This window comes from Diadema antillarum, unplaced genomic scaffold (assembly GCF_040938485.1).
Source record: "Diadema antillarum isolate AM-2024a unplaced genomic scaffold, OU_Dant_1.0 seq00002003_RagTag, whole genome shotgun sequence".
In the NCBI taxonomy this organism is placed as follows: Eukaryota; Metazoa; Echinodermata; class Echinoidea; order Diadematoida; family Diadematidae; genus Diadema; species Diadema antillarum.
This window is the reverse complement of record NW_027272659.1, coordinates 219,219-237,585: the sequence shown is the minus strand read 5'-3', so window position 1 is coordinate 237,585 and position 18,367 is coordinate 219,219.

The window sequence follows — 18,367 nt, the reverse complement described above, 5'->3', positions numbered from 1 at the left end:
GTTTGTGACTTCGATATTATACAATATGGTTCGTTATAACAAACATGTTGTAGCGCGTCATTTCGGAGGCTCGTTATTCATACAGTTTGTCAATACGAAAATTGATAGAGTTCGTATTATTATGACGCTTTTTTATTCGGTAAATGATAGGAATCTCCGAAGGTTAATCGAAAGGTTTATTAATCGGAAAATGAAAAATCATGTTCGCTTATCCAAATGTGGAGAAACAAGTTAACAACTACAATCCTTCAAATTTCAAAACCTCATAATAACCGTTTTCACCTAAACGAATATCAGACCCTTTCCACTTTTAGAAGAACGGACCTAAAGATAATGATCATTAATATTTATTTTTCGAACTAACAAACTTTCGGAATAAGAAAATTTTTAATAACAAACCTCCTTAATTAACTACAAACTTTTTTTTTTCATTTTCGGAATAACAAACCTTTGGACATCGGAGTAACGAATCTTAGGAAGAGCGAACGTATCAAAGTGTAACCTTAAACCTATTCTTGATCATTACTTTTTTAACATGTGTTTTCAAAGTAAGCGCAAAAACACAAACAAATTGACGATCTCTCTGTCTCTTAAATGTAAAATGAAAAAAAAAATCTTGGAAAGAATTACAAATGATCATTGCTTTTCATTGATGAGTATAAAACAACACCATGTGATGATAAGCGGATGATTTGTTTGTTTTCATCCGACAATTGTAAACTGCATTATTTTTGTTCGCTTGTGACGGCATTTCGATGAATAAAAAACGTAAACAAACAAACAAAAACTTCTCCAGAGGAATTTGGTACGACGGGAGTGCACTGGCAATTCTTTTCTCTGTGTGTTGGAGCAGCTCGATCCCTTCTCTGTTTCTCAGTCATTTTTATTCAACTGCTTACACGTCCTTTTGAAACTTTTCTATTTTTCATTCAACACATGCCCATTACAGACTTCTTCCGTCATTATCCTGCATGTGATTACGTAGCACTTTTCGGATTTATTTTATTTTGTTTTGTTTTGTTTCTGTTTTCTGTTTGGTCGCAGCATGTCCAGGCTATTGAGGGAATGAGAGAAAAATCGTCATGAAGAGAAAAATAAGAATGAATTAAGGCATTTAATATCATGACAATTACAGCGAACGTCCGTTATGGGGGCCAAAACTGGATGTGTTCTGTTTGAGACGGCAGCTACCATACTCAAAAGATAAACACTTGGCGCACCTGTCACTAAAAAGTGGCACTGATCCTCTTTCTCCTACTATGTAATCCATTTACTTATTCTACCAACGAACATCCGTGACCAAAACGTTTTCCTTTTGTTATTACAAGTAAATTGAGTGCTGAACATTATTTACTTTTGGGTATGAGCGGCTAGGTGATTTGGTAATATTTTCAACTAACATTAACTTTATGTGCAGTGATATATTTGTAATTATCAGCAATTTCCTTTCTCGGACAGAACGTCCGTGAGCGAAATTTTCAGAACCTGTAACAGTACAAATTGTCTCCAGATCCTGATTAGAAAGAAATTTAAATGCACAGAAATTACAGATAACGCAAAATTCCATTTTCCTATAACTTTGTTTTCAGTGTTTAGCTGTTTTTGTATAATTAGAGGGAAAACAAGCGTAAAATTGTGAGTAAATTTTCAACTGTTTCTTCATCATGATCACATAACGCCTTACAAATTCTGAAACTACTGCCCTAAACTCATTGTTTACTTTGTAAAACTTTATTTGTGACTATTGGAGCTAAAAGTTTTAAAGAATACAGGACACTTTTGGGACAAGTTATCCCTATCGAAGGGATTGCATACGTCACGGACGTTCGCTGGAATTGTCACGGACATTCGTTCTACTGATAAGGTCATGTTCCCGGAAGGATAACTAATCGGCAGAGAGTACCTAGCCTTCCTAACTCTGTCAAAAATTTGAAAAGGTATTGTCAATGCAAATTATAAGACATTTGACATCCTTACAACATATTTATTGCTCAGAGGGGGATCAGGAGGTGAATTTTCAGAGAAAATATTAATTATTTGCTTGGTTTTCCGTGAATTGCATGGTCCAAAAACTGCGGACAAGCCTCAGTCCGCTCCAAAAATAACATACAGCTCCTCGGCTAGAGAGCCAAAGGTAAAATGCACCTTCGTCATCAAAGCAAGATGGTGTCCCACTCGAAAACGTTTTAATCATTACGGACGTTCTTTTTTTCTCGGAGGTTCGTCTAAAAATATAATTTCGGTTCCTATTTGACAAAGGATGGACAGAAACTCAAAACAAACATATTATCGTGTGGCTAGATCTTAGTTGATTACGACTCAGAACAATATCACCAATAGCGTTTAAAGGGATACGATCTTTATTCGAAAATAGCGGAAGCACGTCCGTGACGAAAACTGAGTATAATTTTGCATAAAAGAATATTGCGTCCCATGTACAGCCAGCAGACGTACAATTTTTGAAGGATATGTTCATTAGGTGGAACACCAAATTTTCGTATGCGTTACAGTTGGGACAACAAAGTAGAATTTGCAGCAGCGATAGAAATAAAAGCACCACGGACGTTCGCCTGTTTAGGACTTTGATATTTCAATTGTTCTCTGTGATTTTATACGTGCTCATATAATTCTTATAATGTTGTGGTTCATACCCATGATATGTCAGATCCAGAACATGGTCAGATATTAGATGCCACGTATGCTTAAATATGCACATCATTACTTTGAAAAACAAAAATTATTGTGAAAATAGCGTTTTTACCGTATTTTTACGCTTTAAGTCCTTGTCAAATGAAAAATATCAGGCAAAAGTCAACCAAACCATATATTTCCTGAAAGGAAATTTACCAATCTTTGAGATGACATGAAAAAATCTGGTTTCTTAGATCATCCTGGCGTGTTCTAAGGGAAAGAATGTCATGAGGTGCGAAAATGGGCAATTGTACATCGTTCAAAATTCTCACCCATATACATATATGTATAAAAGTCGAGACAATGTAATGATAACAAAAGATGTCGCATGAAGTCGGCTGGTGGGAAGCTTTCGACCTTCTTCTTCAGCTTTATTTATCTGTTTATAAAATGATTATATGTTTTGAGCATAGCAGATCTGGAATAATGAACGTAGTATATTAAATACAAGTTTAGCATGAGTTAACAGCTTCATAGCATACTTGGAAACATTTCTGGCAATTGCAAAACATTCAATAATGTGTTACTGTAAGTAAATATGTGACCGTGCACCTCAAAACGAACATAAAGTCGCACACACTGATTTTGCGTGAGGACTGAAAATAAGTGAAATGGGTCAACCTAGCCGAACTTGACTTTTTCATATTTTCTGAAAGAGCGGGTCTTCTTTTACATCATGCTAAAATTTGGTATGATAAAACGGGCAGGAGAGTATTTTTTTTTAGCAGTTTATCTCAAATTTTTTTTGGTAGAATAGTGTAATTAGGTGTGTCTTTACAATCCCTTTTTCATTTCTGAAAAACCTTGTCCACACTCTTCACTTTCAACTCTAATAACTTTTGAAAAGATAATGCTACTGCTTTGAAAGTTGGCATTAATTATGGGCAGAGTGTGTTAATGAGGCATGCTTAATTTCAGTTTAATTTGATAATCCCTTCATTGTTGTTACTCTGGTGGTTTACTTCCTGTTTTTTGTCCCATTCATCGCACAGCAAGCACGGTTTGGTAAAGATTAAGCGCTTGAATAGACACTGTACTTCAGAGCCTCTTTTCTCAGTTCACACTTTTCCTGAGTTTGTGCTTTATTTCCAATATTTAGATAGGTTAGGAGAGTCCATTTGATTTGAGTTATACATCATTTTAAAGCTTAAAGTCTGCTCTTTCAGAATATGGTCTTAACAAAAAATTCATGTCTGGCGACTTTTTGTTTATTTTGAGGTGCACGGTCACATATATAATGAGTATATGTGACATACAGACATGTACAATAAAAAATATCAAACACATATCATAACTAAACTTAGTGATATAATTACCTGCTAAGCAGACGTGTGAGTTACTTGGGTGTCTTGTGGCTATCTTGTGGCTATGTTGTGGCGCGATGAGAGTGATCATGTGATATGTTTGGAGGGAAGGTGTGTGTGCGGTGGTACATGTCAGGCAGAAGTAGGGTATAATAGGGTCCGATGATAAAGAACTAGGTTCAGTGTTCATACTGTCAGCGGAGGATTGTTTAAAAAATACATGTACGATACAATGAGCATTCTCGTGGTCATTGCCGGTCTTTAACTCCTAGAGCTGGTTTACAAACAATCACAGTAGCAGGCATGGAACCCGGGTACAGATAAAAAGTAGATGGTGTGTTGCCACTTATCCCTAGGCACACAACACAGAGATATCTAATATACACATACACGTGTATATAACATATATCAAAAGTATTACTGACAAAATCTTCATGCTCTTACTGCGTGATATAAGACTGTATCGCGCAGTCATTACATTGTCTCGACTATAATTCTTCCTAAGATGACAGAGGCGTGGTATACGGTACGAGTATCAGCATCATCGCACTTATATACATACAAATGTATACATGTACATGGGATAACATTCATTCAGTAATAATGTGTGTGTTTGGTAAGGGTACATAAGCTTAATACAAGGACTCCAGAAGGTTATATTTTGCATCACTTTTAGATGTTTGCATTTCTTACAATTCGCTTATGTAATGATATATCGCATATGATAAGAATAATTACATCATGATTAAAATGATATTAACTAAGATTTTTTTAATCAAAAAAGTCTGAAAATTTACGCTTTGTATTGTTGTGAGGGGGTTGGCCCGGTGTTGGTTGTGGTTGTTGATGTGGTGTATGTGAGTTGTTGGATGATGATGTGTGGTAAGGCACGTGGGTCCCCACATGTCTCGCATTGGACTAGAGCACACAACGCGTCAGGGACAAACCAGCATCCGTTCGACATCATGCCTCTGTTAACAGCAAGCAGAGAGGTCACTTTATTAAAGTGTACCAACTGTAGCAACTGTTGTACATAACTCAGTATCAACGATTCACACAAACTGATCAAACATATGCATACAGTACCATAAAAGCAGGTACAATATTGAAACACGTCCCAACTTTACCGAGTCTTCATATCCTTCATAACCTAGCCTAGTTCCCACGTTAAGGATCGAACTACGATGTATTGAGAATTTTTTTTTTCAATTCAATTCAATCATAGTTTATTTCCAATCAACGAAAATCAAAAACATAGTACAATGTATACATGTCATTAAATGATATTGTTCAAACGCTTGCAAAAGATTCATGTAATATACGAGACCAATTATAGAACAACATATATGTACAATAATAAAGAGGAACACTGTACAAATACTACGTGGGCGAGCGGAAAATAAATTCGATCATGGAAAATAGTGATCCACTAAAAAGCAAAGCTTGTCGGACGTGGATCGCTAGATAAATAATGAGTGAATGATATACTATTCTATAACAATATACATGTAGTTATTTTGAGATACACAGGTCGGGAAAAAAATATAGAATACCAATGCTATAGTGCCCGGACACTGTTCATTGAACCACGTGTACCGGGAAAATATGACAAGGACAATACATTCGTACACACATTCAATTACCCACACGCATATACACTGTTGGACGCGAGACAGTACCGAGAGGAGAGAAGACGGTAACAATACAAGTCTACGAAGAACAATAGACAGGAAAGGAAAAGGAGAGAAGAAAGAAGAGAGGTCTGCACACAGAACACGCCAAGTGCTGCGACATCAGGACAGGTGAAAGGACAGGACAGGACAGGACAGAAAGGACAGGTGAAATTATAATGTGATATGGGATTTATGTGGTATGTCAGACGTAACTATGGTACCTTACATAAATGTACCCTGGCTTCATCCAATAATAATCATATTCATGCACATTTAAAACAACTGGAACTCTTTCAAGGAAAGAATGCCTCATCTGGGACACTTCCATCAAACCGTGGCCTCTAAATAACACAGATAATTATGTCACCATCGACAGTACATACACACAACTCTAAGCCACTCGTTATATAAAGGCCACAGTCAACTGAAATAACTCACATCACTTCTTACACCGAGACCCTCATACCATGTAAGTGATGCTCTATCACTATAACCATCACCTACACAAACAATACAAGTCATCAAGTAATGCAATACAAGAGTTCTCTCTATCAATTAAAACCAAGGCTGAATTACAGTACAACCCTTATGTACAACATTGTGCCCATAGCGTGCCTACACTACACATGTCACTGTCTCTCTTGATCAACTTCAATCCTTATCATCTCTTCCACCATGGAAAATGCATTACGAAAGTAGCATAAGTAGGTTGCTTTAATCAAAGACCATCAACTCAGCATCCTATCACACTAGGCGCCCCATACTACACAGCACCCTATAATACATAAATTAAACGAGAACTTACCTGTTTGAAGTTTGATTTTTATTATTTGAGTAATAAAAGTGTGAGTTAATATGAGATCCCACTCGCACGCATGCGCAGTCAATATTCGTCGCCCAGGCAAATCTCCACCTGACGAAGTCGGACTGAGTCTACCGACGTCTCGCCTTACATAATGTCAATTTTAGGTGAGAGAAGTGATCTGAATGACCCAACTGTGTGAAAATGAGATTTGCCTGTACCAAGAGAAAATGCGACCACTGTCACAATCCCACAATCTGGAAATAAATTTGCGGAGTAAGAACATTACCTTGAAGTTTGAATTGAGGGTGGGAGTGGATGGCATATTAACTCACACTCCTATTACTCAAATAATAAAAATGAAACTTCAAACAGGTCAGTTCTCGTTTAGTTTATTTATTATTTTTTGTAATCTCCGTTGTTCGTTAATATGAGATTTTGAAGCAGGTGGTCGCATTTCTGTAATACCAAGCAATTTACGGTGATAAGAATGACATAGTAGCTAACCAATAATACCCAAATCTCCTCAGTGATTATCCAGTACCGCCATGGAGAACATACGTGTAGGCCCTGCCTTGATCGACGGCTTATTATAGAACCAGTTAAAGGTTTCCTCATTAGACCATCCAGCCTATTTCAGGATGTCCGCTATGGGTTCATCTGCTGTCTTTGCAGTAGAGACTGCTGCAGCCCTTGTAGAATGCGGCTTGAAAATTCTAGTGTCGATACCTGCCGCTCTCATCGTCTCTTTTATCCACCTGGAGATGGTTTGTTTACTGGCTCGTTTGTGAGGTTTCCTATAACATATGAACAGGACTCTGGTGCCTTTCAGTATCCCTCAGCACCTTTGTACGCTCAATGTACCTTTTTCAGGTAACGTACCACACAGAGTCTCTTCTCTGAAGGATAATCTTCAATTGTAGTCGCACTCCCTACTCTGCCGGAGGTCTTATTCTGTTTTACCAAGTCACTGACATGAATCTCTACGCTATTATCCTTCCAAACCAGGCCATCAATATGAATGTAGAACAAAGTCTGTGCCCTTTGTGCCGAAGTGAGCGCGAACAACATACACAGCTTATGAGTAAGTTCACACAAATATAGTTTACTGGCTGGTGACATTTTGCGGAGATGATCTAATACGATTTTAGCGTCCCAGAGATGGTTGTACCGTGGCAGCGGAATTTGTAAATGAAAAACACCTTTCATGAATATTGTCACCCAAGGATGTGTACTAATTGTAGAGTTGCTGTTCTCCAGCAGCACCACTGAGGCCAAAGCACTTCTGGCACGTAAAGCACTGTAACTCAACTTATGTACATGAAACAGATAACTCAAAAATTCTACAACACTGCAGTGCACTGACTGTTCAAAGTTTCCTGTCTCCAATACTCTTACCATTTCCTAATGTAGGTTCCATAATATATTGTGTGCGTGTAGACAGTCTCCAAGATGCACACAACACGTCCACAGTCCTGTCCTGTAGTCCTTTCATCTCGAATTGTGAACGCCAATCCTGCAACAAAGAAGATCGAGTTTAGTGCAGAGTGGGTGGGTAGCCTTAGGCAATAGTTGTGTCCGCAAGGATTTGCTTCTTTTCAAGATCAAAGCTTCTTCACATACTTGTCAAGAGAGGGAACCAGGCCTGTGTAAGCTAATTTGGTACCACAAGCAGGCCATGTGCATTGTCTTCTTGAATTTTCTGTAAGCATTTTGCTACCAAACAGAAAGGAGGGAAGGCATAAAAGAGTGTAAATTTTCCACAGTCTAGTGTGAAAGCATCAACTGACTCTGCATTGGGATCTGTCAACCATGAAACGTACCTAGGTAACCGAGCATTTTAGTCTGGATGCAAACAAATCAATTACTAGTGTGCCATACTTCTCCACAATCTTCTCAAAGCTATTCTTGTCTAGCACCCACTCTGTTCTGTCATTAAAGTATCTAGACATGAAGTCTGTCTCATTGTTCTGGCACCCAGGTAAGTGAGCTGCTGACAGCCATATATTGCGTTCTATGCACCAATGCCAGATGTCTATCACTACCTCATAGCAGGTTTCCGATTTCAGCCCTCCTATGTTATTAAGGTATAGGCAAGTGTTATCAGTCATCAATAGGACATATTCATTTTTCTTATCTGCACAGAAAGATTTTAGAGCCAGTTTCTCTAGGTAATTAATGCCTGATGTTTGAGCTGAAAGTACTTCCTCTATGGTCCACCTGCCACCTGTGTGAGAGGTTAAGTCTGTAGCACCCCACCCCTCTGCACTGGCATCTGCACGTAAATCCACATCGACCTTTTGTCTCACAACATGATTAAATGACTCATGAATATATTCTTTCCACCATATCAATTCATGTCGTGCCTCCAAGGAAAGAGTCATGGGCCTATCGAAATGACCACGAGCTGCCTTAAGGGCATGTACCTTGTCTCTCTCTAGATATCTGTAATGCATTGGGCCATACTGTACTGCAGGGAATGTGGCAACTACTTTCCCTATGACCCTAGCAACCTTTCGAATGGATGGGATGGCATGGGATAAGAGGGAGGTGCAAACCTCATAAATGTCATCTTGTTTTTCCCTTGGCAAAGTAATGTGCATTGACCTAGTATTCAAATGAAAGCCAAGGAACTCTAGGTCTTGACCTGGGCTAAGTACTGACTTCTCAGGATGAATTAAGAACCCCAGCTCTGTTAGAAGCTTAGTGGTAGCTGAAACAGCTCTTTAAGTAGCATCCTTAGATCTCCCAATTATCAAAGTGTCATCAAGATATCCCATAACTACATGCTCTTCTGTCATAAGCTGGGCGAAAACTGGCTTCAGCATTTTCGTAAACAGTCTGGAAGCAGAGCTGAGACGATTGGGAAGGGCCTTGTATTGGTACAGTTTACTTTGCCAATAGAAACGCACGTACTTTTTCGATGATGGATGGACGGGAACTGAATAGTATGCATCTTGTAAATCAATAGATGTGATGTAGCAATTTGGGCTGAGCAGTGACAAGGCTGTATGTACATTCATATTGTCCATTTTGAAATGCTGATAAAGGATGCCTGTATTACGATCAGAAAGATCAAGGATAACTCGTAAGGAACCATTCTTTTGGGGTCTCGTGAATATATTGGAGATGAATTCTCCATTCTCATGCTCGCAAAGTTCAATGACATTTTTAGCTTAGAGGCGAGAAATCTCTTCCTCTATCTGACTGTTAAGCTCTGGACTGCGAGATAAGTTATACAACTCTTTCCCTCTTACAGTAGGGAAATTATTAGGATTAAATTCGAGTTTGTATCCTTTGACAGCATTCAAAATGTATGGATCTGAAGTCAGGCTTCTCCATTTGTCATAGAAAAATTTCAATCGTCCATCCACCATCGAGCAAGCATGATTAAGGAGAGGGCATGTACTCACCTCTGCGGAGGATGAGCAGACTGTTGGTTTAACATGCTCGGTTACTTGCGGGCCCCCGCAAACCCCCGGTATTGAGGGCTTTGTCAGCCGCTGCCCTTGTTGGGTCTGGTCATCGGGGTGGCAGTGGTGGTTTCCAAGAACGCTGGCCTAAAAAAGGCCGCTGCACCGACCCAGCCTATACGGATGGCGTGGTCCACCCTCCTGATCGCATTCTACGGTAATTAGCTTCCGTCTGTCGACGGTAAGGATGATAGTGACACTGTGACCGCGAATGTGGACGCTGACAGGAGTTACCCGCTGAGAAGGGTTTTGAGCCTTTCACAACGCCCGCCGCTGCTCTTTGTTCCTCCTGGATGTCTTTGACTTTCTTCCCTAAGTCGTCCCCAAACGGCTGTTTCGTCACAGGGTTCTGAGGCTTGCACAAGTGAGCAAACTTTGCATTCAGGCCAGGTTTGATGAGGTCTTTCCTCAGGGCGTTCAGCTCGAAGTTAGAGCTACACAGGAGTCCGAGAGCGTCCTGCTATTTCTCTGACAGCTCCGAAGCAGAAAGGGTCTGCGCAAAAGCGGTGACGCCTTTCACTAGTGCGCTCTGAATACGTCGGAGCTTCAAATCCCTAGCCCGGGTAGAAGGGTTTAGATTCTCCCAAATCGTCAAGTTGACTTTAGGCACGTCAAGTAGGGGACAGTTAGCTGGACTAGTGTACTTTTCGCCAGCCTCCTCTAGGGCAACCTGTTCAAGAGTGTGGCTGACGAGGTAGGATACAGATTCCGCAATTTCCTCATCTATGGGTTTCCTCACGCTGAGAGGCACTGCGAATTTAGCGGCAATAGCTGGGATTGATTCATCCTGGCCAGAGGCAGGAATAGCAGTACTTTCTTCAGTGGTAGTTTCAGCACTGAAATCAGAAGCATGTGAGTCAGACGCTGGTGTAAGTTTACAGCCAAAAAGCCCATCGTTTTGATCGCATTCATAGTCAGATAAAAGAAGATCATCATCTTCATCTCTGAGACTTCTCACGTCATGACTACTACGAGTCTGAGGATGAGAAAGTGGCAAATGATCCACCAATTTTCCCAGCATCTCCTCCAGTTTATTCAGACGATATTCAAAGGTTGAGCCACCAACACTAGTGTTTAGTCCCGACTTCGAGGTCGTGGTCTTTGGAGGCTCTACACGAATGCAGGCCTGATTGTTTTTCTTTGAAGTAGGATCTGCACGAATGCAGTCCTGGACAGCCTGAGAATCTTTGGCTATAATCTCAGAGTCATTCATGTTCGAGGGTTTCTTAATCATAAGGTCATATAGACCTCAGGAGTTGCAGCCGACTTGGCAAACTTCCGTGCGATCGCGGGAGGAGGAGACGTGATCTCCGCCGGGGCTTAGCCTTTGGCTTTACCCGTGCCTTTTCCACCGCGGCTAGCCGAGCTCGCCGCTGCCATCTTATCCCCCCCCCCCCCCCCCCCCCGCATCGCTGCCGTGGGAGGGCCCCGCTCGCGGTCCGCTGGCGATGCTGGTGGATCCTGCATCGTGAACCAGCTTCTCCTGCGGGAAATTCGGCTTCGTAGAAAAACCCGAATTCGCTTCCATCGCTCTCCAAAAACAACACCAAACGATCGGGGAGGTAAAATAACCTACGAGCCCCCGAAAACTTAAACGCGACAGATCGCAAAGTGAAAGAAAATCGGCGAAATTTAGAGCTCAAAATGGCGACTTGACCGCTATGAAACACGCTACGAATGAATTGACTGCGCATGCGTGCGGGTGGGATCTCATATAATTAACGAACAACGGAGATTACGAAAAATAATACCAGAGTACACGGATCACACTAAACGTCCTATACTATTACACAGCACAGCGCTACATAATAATGTAAGATGGAGAAATAGGGAGTTTATACCTTAAAACAGAACAAACCTCATGTAATTTATAAGTGTCTCTTGATTTACCAAGTAAAGAATTTATCCCTATTTCCTGCCCCAAAATATACTGTTTAAATATACGACCAGTCCAATCCAAATCCCAATGTACACTTCCCAACTTTATAGTCTCATATCCTTTTATTAACAAGACCATCAAACCTCCAATGAAACTTCCATTCAGAACCCAACCATCTTTGTTATTACTTTGGTTAATCTCTACTCAATAGTTAATCCTTCCATTTGTCCTCAATCAAGTTTAAGTAAATTCAGACTAACTGTGTTTGCAATTCCCACCGCCAGTCCCTTACACAGTACTGTTCAATGAACCTATAATCCCCACATCATAGACCCTCTCCTACTAATCTCTTACTTTTATCCATGTCCCTATATATCTTATGCTTCTGGAGTTGAGGAATCAATCTTACTCCGGCCCCGACTCTGTTCGGTCATGTACCAAGAAGGAGTGGAACAGCATTCTTTCTATTTAGTACTCATTATTCATCATCCTTGAATTCTGGACCATTGTAATGTTTAACTTACTGTTCCTGATTATCATATTTAATAAACAATTGTATATCTTGGCACTACCACCTTGTCTCCTGTATGGACTAATGTTCGACTGTGGCTTGACAGCATATACTATCCCTAAGAGTGCACACCACGCTACCAACACATAAAACCAGCACTCTTACAGTGGTAGCAGCGGTTTAAACTGGTGGCCATCACAACCGCTCGGACTTTCAATTTCACTTCACTGATAATTTGTTCCTGGCTGCCCTGGCTTGCAGCATCGCTACATGATGACTCGATGTCGCCTCGTCCTGAGATGTCTTCATCTTCCTGATCTGTGCTTTGTTTAGCCAATGTGTATGTTTCTACATAGAAGACTCTACAACTGAATCCTTAGTGTGTTCCTGCTGTCCTTCGACTGGATACAAGTTTCTACATTGCTTTGTGGATGCCTGCACGCTTCCTTTACCAGTTTCTCTGACATCCTTCATACCTGCACTACCTCTGCCCTCTTCTTTTTCTTGGAACGTCCATCGCTAGTGGCCTGCCTAGTTATATCTACTTTGTCATCGAATCCTGTGCTGATGTGAGATGCTTCATCCTATCTGATGTCATTGTACCCTATATCATCTTCTTCTGTCTCGCTCACGGCCTGTCTTCAGCTCATTGGCGGATCTACCTGATCAGGATCTCCACTACCTCCATATCTTTTATCAGACGGCATCCATGTTGGTTCATCCTACACGTGTCCTCCAGATTCTTCACATCCCTGCATAATAATTCCAGTTCTTAATGGTTGCAGCTAAGTTCACTGATTGAGTTAATTTGTTTTTTTTTTTTTTAATTTGGAACACTGAACACTATCATTCCCACCCCCTCGTTTGCATTCAAATTGCATTGGAATTTTCTTGAATCATATCATGTTGATCCCTGAATCAATTTGTTTACACAACACACTGTGTTGTAGATACACTTAATAATTGTAACATTTTTTTTCTCTTGAATTCCTTGAGGTAACGTGGCCTGATTGACATTTTTGTGTTACCATTGTGTAAATAACATTTAGATATTTTTTGCCATCTTATTTGTAGTTGGTGTTCTTATTTTTAGTTGGCTGTTTTTCCCCTCATTGTTACTCTAGACATTTGGTTATATTGATTCTGTACATTGATATTCCTTCATTTCAACATACTTTTTTTTTCAACACAATGTATTCTTGCCGGGATCATAATTACTCTCCAGATCGATCTCACAGTTTTGGACCCCATTCACCCTCCTATCATTCCTATCGCTCCCCCTATCACTCCCGTTCTCCCTCCCCGGAGCGCCATTCATCCTACTCCCATTCTCGTTCACACTATCGCCCTCGTTCTCCTTCTCATGACTATAGTCCTTCCTATTCCCGACATCATCGCTATCACTCGCGTTCTCCTTCCCCTGATCATTACTCTAACTACTCTAACCACTCCATCTCTTCAACCAGTCGGTATGGTCACGATCCTCGTTATGATGATTCAAGTCATTATCGATATGGCCCTGATACACTCTCTCCTGGGGTTTTATCTGGAACCACTGACTCTCAGTCTCATGCATATTCCCGAGATCGTGAGCATTCCCATCGCCCTCGTACCCCATTATTTCATGACACATCATATTCCCGGAATGATTCCTTCCCTCCTCGGTCACCCCAACCAACCTCCACCAGACTTCATTTTCCACCCCCACCTCCACATGATACCCCCGGTGTGAGAAAGCTTTCTTCTCCACCCCGCCTCCTTCTCCTGGTGGTCTTTACAGAGGTGGCCATGACGAATTACCTGTATCTTCATCTTTCCCTTCAACAATAGACAGAGGTCATAATCCATCCCCTCCCTCATCTCCATCACCAGCTATACCGATTGAAGTAGCTTCACTTCCGTCATCGGCATCAGCATGTGCCAATTCATCGTCAATTTCATCTCCTCCCGCACCTCCTATTAACCTGTCCTTCTTTTTTAGTGTTCTGTTAGAACATGGTGTACGCCTTCATCAGGCTCAGCAGCAGAATCTAATCATCCGGCAGGTCACTGCCTGGATCCGTTCTGGATATGTACCCCCAAAATCGGCCATCCCTCATTACGAGGAATGCTTGTTCAAGTTCCGGCATCAGTTTGAGCGTTTCATAATTCGTGATGGATTGTTGTATCGGCGGAAGAGACATCCCTCTGGGATAATGATAGCACAGGTTGTCATTCCCTATTCTGTGATCCCTACTGTCCTGTCTGTCATGCATGCTTCTATGTCAGCTCTTCACTTCGGTACAGCCAAGACAATTGAGCTTATCGAAGGGCTCTGCTACTGGCATGGGATGCGCAAAGACATCGCGGAACTCTGCTCTCACTGTGAGGCCTGTAATTAATATCGCACCTCAGTCTTCCCGCCTCCCTCACTACCACAAACATGTGCAGTGATTTCCCATCCCTCATCCCCATCTTCCCCAACTCCAATCCGATCTCTGAAAAGCACTCATCCAACCTCTAGCCCACTTTCCCCTCTTACTATTGACTGCGACATTCTTCCCCTTGACTCTGACTCCGACGCCCCTACATCATCTCCCACTGGGACTGATTCGGACAGCTCCACCCCTTTCTCTACCTCTTCTCCTCCTGATTTGCCCGACTACCAACCCCCTCTCCAAGCTCACTGTACTGTTTCCTCGCAGACCCACACATTTCAGACCCTGACCCCATCTCTGCCCCATTCTCACTCTCCTCGGCCCTCTCCCACCGCTTCACGAATTTGGACTCTGTGGTCCCCTCTCACATGTCCATTGCCTCATCGCACATCTTTTACGATGCACACGCTGTGGTACATACCGATGGTGTTCGGACACACAGAAGTCAGCTTCCTAATCCCCCAATTGATTATGACCCATCATAATTTATGATGTCATATTAATTGCGACAAGATATAATGAGCCTGTTCTTCTTTTACTTCCAAATTTCAAATTTCAAGATTCTCATTTATCATTTACGCCTCATTGAGCATTTATGGCAAGTTCCCTTATCCCTTCCGATTCGTGGGCACTTGAATTCCTATTTCTTAGTAGTGAAACTTTGTTTTTAATGTCATCTCTATTTTATACATTTTTTTTGTACCTTCAATGATATTTTGTTCACTCCTCCCCGTCCCACATGGCTGTTCATTCATTTTTCTGTATTGTCCATACTTTCCCTTTTTTCCTTCTCACTCTCTGTCACGTTCAATTGCCCCTTTCTTGACCGTTTTATATCCCGATTTCTGCTTCTTGCTCAACAATAATGTCGGTTTAACTTCTGATGTAAATTTGTAGCATTATTTGGTATTTAGGTTTTTCATTGTTAGCATGTGTATTGTGTTTTATTTCTGAAAGAATTTTTTTAACATGATTAATATGTGTTTTTACTTTCTAGCATACATTTCTTAGTTAAGTATGGTTGTAACTTTTGATTTTTTGTGAGAAATGTTTTTTTTTTCTGATCAATTGCTTCTGTATAGAAAAAAGGAAAACAATGTACCATTAGTAAACTTGTTGCAGTCTAGATATATATGCACATTTTCACCACATATAAATGTCCTGTTGTTTGCCCAACTTTTTTCTTATACATAATATTATCTATACAATTTGAAGTACTCTTGATGCCAGATATCTTTTTACATGTTGTTCATCAACATCATTATTTACAAGTTTGTTGCTGGGTGCATTTCAAAGACACCAACTCTGTATAATTTAGGTAATTTACTCTAATTGCTTCATTCTCCTTTCTCCTCTGTCTGTTCCTCTTCTTAAGTGTTTTTTTTTTATGATTATACTGTTCATTTTCAACATATTTGCTGTGCACAAGACTAGATGTATGCAATCAGTGTATTCTTCTAGTTTGTAGTTTTGTTATTTGTGTTAAGTGTTTTTTTAACGTACGGTAATATAATTTTTGTCAATTCTTGACCCTCTGATTGTTCTTTGAGTTTTACATATAAAGTTTGTGGATTACTATGATGATCTCTTATTTTCCTATCCCTTCTATTTCCATTCTAAATTTAGTGTATATTGTTACCTCGGTATGTATTGGTTACTATGCTATGTGTAGGCCATGCTGTTTTTCCTACACCTCTCAAGACAATGATATGTCCCCTGGAAAATAGGTTTCTTTGGTGATTTTTTTTATACCTCATCTGCAAGATTTATGTACACATCAATCTTCTCTTTAATTATTTCACTAATTTGTTAATTATTAATATGCTACTCAATTTGATTATGTTTTGTGTAGCAATCATTTCTATTATGTTTACATGTCAATAGTGTTTTCTTATAATTTTTTTTTCTCTCCGTAAATGTATTAGAATTTCTTCATTTGTCAATCGTTTGAACTCTTTAAATATTGCATAACGAGGACGTTTCTTTTTGAAAGATTGGACGAATGTAAGATGGAGAAATAGGGAGTTTATACCTTAAAACAGAACAAACCTCATGTAATTTATAAGTGTCTCTTGATTTACCAAGTAAAGAATTTATCCCCATTTCCTGCCCCAATTATACTGTTTAAATATACGACCAGTCCAATCCAAAACCCTATGTACACTTCCCAACTTTATCCTTTTATTAACAAGACCATCAAACCTCCAATGAAACTTCCATTCAGAACCCAACCATCTTTGTTATTACTTTGGTTAATCTCTACTCAATAGTTAATCCTTCCATTTGTCCTCAATCAAGTTTAAGTAAATTCAGACTAACTGTGTTTACAATTCCCACCGCCAGTCCCTTACACAGTACTGTTCAATGAACCTATAATCCCCACATCATAGACCCTCTCCTACTAATCTCTTGCTTTTATCCATGTCCCTTTATCTTATGCTTCTGGAGTTGAGGAATCAATCTTACTCCGGCCCCGACTCTGTTCGGTCATGTGCCAAGAAGGAGTGGAACAGCATTCTTTCTATTTAGTACTCATTATTCATCATCCTTGAATACTGGACCATTGTAATGTTCAACTTACTGTTCCTGATTATCATATTTAATAAACAATTGTATATCTTGGAACTACCACCTTGTCTCCTGCATGGACTAATGTTCGACTGTGGCTTGACATCATATACTAAAGCTAAGAGTGCACACCACGCTACCAACACATAAAACCAGCACTCTTACAATAACACTGATCAATACCGTAATTGGTCACGTACACAAACCTACGCAGGTCTGCAGTCCTTGCATTGTACTACTGCACTACGAATACATTGCGCGTACAAGACTACGGCAGCCGCAACTACCGTGTATAACTAGATACGCCCGTACACACAACACACGTACACGTCCGTAGACCGACTAAACACAGGTACTAAGCTACATATACATGTATATGTTTCATTTCACAATTCTCATGCGAACGCTTCAATCCTTTTGTTAGAAACTGTGCACTTTTTTGTAAATATGTTACTTATCATTCTTCTTGTATCATTCTATGTTATACAGTGCACTCCCGTTATAACGAACACGGTTGAAATTTTCGTTATAACGAAAATATCATTTCTGAGCACCACTTACAAAGAAAAACAAAAGAAATGTGCTCCGTTATAAAGAAATGCGAATCGCTTCCGAAAATACGTGGCGGAACAAGCATTTAAAGCGTCTCTGCATGGGCGAAGACTTCACATCACATGTTCGCTCCTTGACTTGTCCTGCACAGTTTCCGAGAGGGACTTGCATTATTGTAATACAATAATCTGAAATTAAAGAAGGTTCCTTTTATTGTTCCGAAGGTACTTTATAACAAAACACACATATTCTTATACACCTGAATGTCCGTTGGTTCGGAAATGAAATAGGGTTTGTTATTACGAACATTTTGGCGTTATTCTAACAGTTCGTTATTACTAAAGTTCGATAAACCGACAATGAAATATGGTTCTTATTACGACGGTTCGTTAGTCAAAAATGATTGGAATTCTAAACGAACTTTAGTAAGAAATGAATCTTTGGAATAGGAAACCGCAACGGAATCCTAAACTACCGTTTTCTATACAACTTATTGT